Below are 5,978 nucleotides of genomic sequence, written 5' to 3'. Positions count from 1 at the left end.
TCGGCTTTTAAAAAGCATTGTGAAGCAAAATCAGGAAAATACAAACACAGAGGAGAAATAGAACGAAAAACAACCCAAAATACTGTAGGTTGGCTTCATTCTGGAAACAAAAACGTCCTGCAGGAGATTGACACAGTAATCCAACACAGAGGTGGTAGAAACATGATACATCTCTTTGCTTGGAGCTGTTATACTTCTTTATTGTAACAGCTGCTTTTAGAGCTGAGCTTAAAGCATCTATATGCAAACAAAACAGCGAGTGGTGACAAAACAGCAAACTCTGCTTTCATCAAAAAGTAATTATCATTACTTTTCATTTTGTAGCCTCACCTAACATGGTCCTCTCTGGACATTTCCATCCTGTACCCTGATAAAGAGGCGCATAAGAAGGTCAGTAGCCAGGACACGTATAGTTGCACATGTCAAATAAGAAATAAATTACAGAGCTGCACTAATGTTTTCGGAAACAATAAATGGATGTCCGGTAAACTAACACAAGTGTCTCTTAGAGTGTCCTCTCCACCTCCCCAGGCTGTGCTGCTTGTCTCCATCCCCTTTAGAAAGCTCTCCATTCATTGCTGCCTGTAAATGAAGGCTTTATCAAAACAGCCGCACCGTTGTGAAACAGAACCCATGTGGTTGTGAGGAGGAGAGATGTGTCATTGCCGAGCTGTGAGTCACTGGAAGGCAGCTCGCCTCAACCTGAAGTCCTAAGCAGCTGTGCACACACTCAATTACAGCCAATGCTGTCATCGAAATTTAAGCTCACTAAAGTTCTATTCATTTTTTTGTTTTCTCCCTCCCAGCTTATATTATTAAAGGAGATGAATGCGCTAATATTTAGCAGTGGTCCTTTAAATCTTGCTGAGACGTAAGGGAGAGTATCTGCTCAGTATTTAGGGCACTGTTTAAAAAAGGCATGTCCAGAGTGTGGGTTATATGTCAGCGCTGAATACAGGCTACACTGCTTGAAAGGAATGTGTGGTACTGCACCACCATGTTGAATACCAACCTCTTTATTACACGGAATGATTGAAGATGGAGGCCAAATTATAATGATAAACCTCCTGGGAGGTTGATTCATCAGCAGTTTGCCTCCCTGGCCTATTTTAATATCACTGAAATGACTGTGAAACAGCATGAAGAAAATGAAAATGTGAAATGGTGAACATGTGAAATGGATTAAGTAGATGATGAAATAACATTTCCTGTGTCTTGGACTCTTATTGTAAAACAACCCAGATGAACCTGCATTTTAAAACAGTCAATGCCCCAGCGAGCAGCACACATCCGAGGACCGAAGCAAAGTAGCACATTTCATTGTTGGCATTACTATTGTGGTTTGGGAGAAGGCCACAGGCCACTCTGCTAAACACTGGATGTGAGAAGCATTAAATCAATGCACAGATCTCTCAGTATCTTACACTTTCTTCGTGTTATTTACATTCCTCCCGCATTTGGTTCCCCTTCTCTTTGTAATTTCTTCAAGGCCACGTCCTCTCACTTCCACACAGCAGCGTGTTTCCAGTCAGCAGTGATGTTGCACATTAAATGGGATTACAGCGCTGGAATCTCATGGGTGTACTCCAATAGCACGGCTACAATCTGACATGTCACTTTTATTTAAGATTTGTTTTTAATATGTGTTCGGGTCTTTTGTAGACTATTTATTGTAGCTTTGTATGTATTTTTTCTTTTCTGTTTCTTTTCTCTGTTTCATTATGTTATTCTTTTGCAATTTAAGCTTCCTGCACAGTATTTTCAATATATATCATCAGTATTTGCCCGATATTAGCTCATAAGTACCTGTCATTCTAAAGTTTCATGTGTTTTTCAGATTGTGTGTTGTGCTCCATTGCCATCTTGGGGACACTTGCAGACATGACAGCAGTTTGTTTATCTCCAGAGCAATGTGAGAGACAAAGGTACAGCAGTAAATAACCTGCTCCTAACCATGATCATGTTGCACTCTCATGTATCAATTTTAAGCCTGTTAAATGCATTTTATGTCAGTAACTTTTGCGCCCCCCTCAAAGAATAAATATTTGATCTTGATTTTTGGTCTGTGTTCCTAAAATGATAAATAGTGTGGCTGTAGCTAAGTTGGTAAAGGTCCACGGAGTCGTCCACGGACCACAGGGTGGTTCGATCCCTGGTCCCAGCTTTATGTCGAAGTGTCTCTGGGGAAGCCCGGTAGAAATTGGAGAGGGTTGTGTCAGGAAGGGCATCCAGCGTAAAAAAAAAAAAGACAAATGTGCCAAATCAACATGCGGACAATGATTCGCTGTGGACAAAGAAAAAAAAAGTTGCATTGAATCAAAGATCAGATTTAGTTCAGGTCATTATTCTTCCTCCCACATGACTACATAAGTGTAATATTGAGCAGAGAGGGAGCATGTGACAAGGACAGAGGAAAAAATGAAGCATAGACTGCTTTTTAATGTGCATTTGCGGCAAATTTTTGGCCATTATGTTGTATAAACTGTTCCAGGTCTGGATGTCTGTATATAAAAATATAAAATTTTGGCTACAGTGTTGGTAAAGCAGCAGCATTCTGCTGTGCTATGGGCTGTTCTTCAAACAGTCTAATCCGAACCCTGTGTTGATTAGACAAGACACTGGACATAAAAAGGGAACAAATCTAAAAAAACTTGTGACTTTTTTAATTGTAAATGTTTTACAACTATTTTGGGCATGTGGGATTGGAGCCTGTCTCAGCTGTCATAGGGAGAGAGGCTGGTTATACACGGGACAGTCCATCAATCTTTCTCAGGGCCAACACAGAGAGATTCATACACACATTCACAGCTACAGGCAATTTAGAGTCACCAATTAACGTAACATGCATGTCTTTGGACCCAGGAAACTGGGAGGAGGTTGGGACATTTCCTTCCCTTTTTGCAAAACTCTAGTAGATTCTTGTCAAATCTACACCTTAATCTTCATAAAAACAAAAAATATGACTAAACCTTTTTGGAAAATAACATAAATTGTGTTACTGATTGTAAAAGACCACTGATACAAAGTAAAAGAGATCAACAACAAACTGATAGCATTGACCGGCAGTGTTCTGGACTTCCCCTTATATGTTGCTTTTAAAATTCTAAAACTAAAATAAATGTTTAAAGGTATAGTTTAGATTCAATTATTCTAATAAATCAGTGCATAACAATCACATTAGAGGAACATATCTCCAAAGATGGCAGAGAGACGTGCTCATGACTGTGGTTGCAATGCATGTACATGTTTGAAATAAACTCCCTGAAGTGTCGTGTTTCATTAATGAACTCACAGTACACTTTACCTCCTTCTGACCTTCAAACGGTGGTTCAGCTTGATTTGATGATTATTGTAGCCAGTCTGCAGGAAATATCAGACCAAGACCTGCAGGCCCTGATTGACCCACTGTCCATCTGTGTTCAGAAACGTTATTACAAAAAGAGCAAAGTTAACATTGTGATGAAACTGTATTTAACTCCCACTGAGATCAGAAATGGCTTTTATAAGGAAAGTTAAGAAAGATGCATCGTAGGAGCACAAAGGTCCCTGTGCAACCAGAAGAAAAGACGAGCTCTGGAGTGTGATTAAACTGCCCCACTTAATCAAATCCTATCACACACAGACAATAGAACTGCACTGATAGCAGCACTTAAGATACAAGTTGTATGTGTGTGTGTCAAAGGTTAAAGTTTAATTTTGGTTAGTATAGTACACGTCCAATTTTCAGAACAAGGCTACAGCAGATAAAGGTGCAGCACTGATTACTCTTTAATTTGTTCGTCACATGACAGAAAGTGACCCAACAGTACTTTTAATACTGATACAATCTTAATTTTAAAAAAAGTAAAATATTACCTAGTTCTTACATTTGTGAATTTGCCTCGTTTCATTTTTTTAATATTATGAAATACATCATGGATCTTTGGTCAGACAAAAACAAGCAATTAAAGATGGAATAATGGGCTGGTAATAGATGGGTTGATAGGTTCTTCACTTTCTAATTTTAAGCAAAAAGTTGCACATGTGAACTGTTATTTTGGGGCCTTTTTTAAGGGTTTTTCTTCCTTGTATTATATGCATTTATGCAAGCTTTACATTTATTTTCAATAATATTTAACAGCCATTAAGTTTCTCTGTCTAATAAATAATTCTGGAGTCTAACACTTTTGTTACTACATGTTTACATTAGTGCATTTTAGCTCTTTGCTGAGCAAGTAAAAATGGAAATGTGTTAAATTCTACTTTTAACTTGTGAGTGTGTTTTAGCCAGTTCAGCTTACCTTTAGTTGTCATTGTCTGTGAAAGGTGCCATAGAAATAAAGCTGACTTAAATTTACCTAAATGGGTTGCAACCATTTTGTTGGTTTGATCAAATGGTGTATCCAATAACTGTCCTTTAGTTATTGCATGTTAAGAGTAAAACATTTGCAGATACATGAAAATTGCTTTGCTTCTACAAGGCACTAGTTTTTTGCCCTAATTGCTAACAGGCAGAATACAACTGCCTGCCCGCCTTCTTTTCCTAAACAAGAACCATGCAGAAATACCCTGGAGTTTTCTGTGTGCCTCAAATATAATATCTCATTACACTGCACACAAGGAGAGCTGTGACCAGTGAACATTTCTGTGGCATAAAATTTAACACCACAATGCATAACTTTTATGATTCTCGGTCCATCCCAGGAAAACATTTTCCACATTGGTTTAAACTCTAAATGCTAGTTCCTGCCATGGCCACAAGAGAGCAGCAAACACCCACCTGATGTTCTATCCATCACCTTTGGACTTCCACGACATATTCCAACTATTAAACAAACCATGCTGAAGAGTCTTTGTCTATTGATTCTTTGAGATTTTGAGCGAACAGAAGTATTTATTGATAATGAAAGAGTCAAAACAGTTCCCATTATTTCTTCGTTATGAGTAACTGAATGCTAAGCTTCAGTTCACACAAGCTAGTGTGTTTGCGTATGGATGTGGTTTGACATTGTATGTTAGTGTGACTGGATGATCTCTGACCATGACTGAACTTTCTGGCTTTTATACAGCAGATAAAGTTTTCAGCAAAAAAGACACTGTAATGATTTATAGAACAACTTTAACAGGTTTTAAGCTCACATCGTCTTTGGAAGTCTCCTCATTGTCTGAATCTTTCTGGGTCAATATGTATTTTATTATATATAATTTAGGACAAAGATATTTACATTTTTCCTTCTGTCTACAACAAAAAGACAAAAAGTTATGTTTTGGTCTTTTTAGTCCACCTTCATCCAGCACCAGCCAAGAAAATAAAGGTGCTTTTTTAAATTTGCGTCAACTTGGTCTTTTACAGACCCCCGTTTATCTCTGCCTTGCAAAAGTATTCATACCTCTTGAACCTTTTCTACATTTTGTCACGTTACAAACACATATGTAAATGTGTTTTATATGGATTTTATGTAATAGACAAACACAAAGTGGTACATAATTGTGAAGTGAAAGAAAAATGATAAATGGTTTTCAAACCTTTTTTTACAATTAAAGAGCTTATAAGATTGGTGTGCATTTTTACTTAGCCCCCAGATTTAGGTCTGGACTTTGACTGGGCCATTCTAACACATGAATATGCTTTAATCAAAGCCATCCCATTGTAGCTCTGGCTGTATGTTTATGGTTGTTGTCCTGCTGGAAGGTGACCCTCCTCCCCAATCTCAAGTCTTTTGCAGACGAATAGGTTTTCTTCTAAGATTGCCCTGTATTTGGCTCCATCCATTGTTCCATCAACTCTGACCAGCTTCCCTGTCCCTGCTGAAGAAGGGGATCCCCACAACATGATGCTGCCACCATGTTTCACGGTGGGAATGGTGTATTCAAGGTGATGTGCAGTATTAGGTTTCAGCCACACATAATGTTTTGCATTTAGGCCAAAAAATTTCAATTTAGGTCTCATCTGCCCAAAGCACCCTCTTCCACATGTTTGCTGTGACCCCCACATGGCT

This window comes from Channa argus, chromosome 9, assembly GCF_033026475.1.
Source record: "Channa argus isolate prfri chromosome 9, Channa argus male v1.0, whole genome shotgun sequence".
Taxonomy (NCBI): domain Eukaryota; kingdom Metazoa; phylum Chordata; class Actinopteri; order Anabantiformes; family Channidae; genus Channa; species Channa argus.
The sequence above is the reverse complement of the archived record's forward strand: the minus strand, read 5'-3'. Positions refer to the sequence as shown.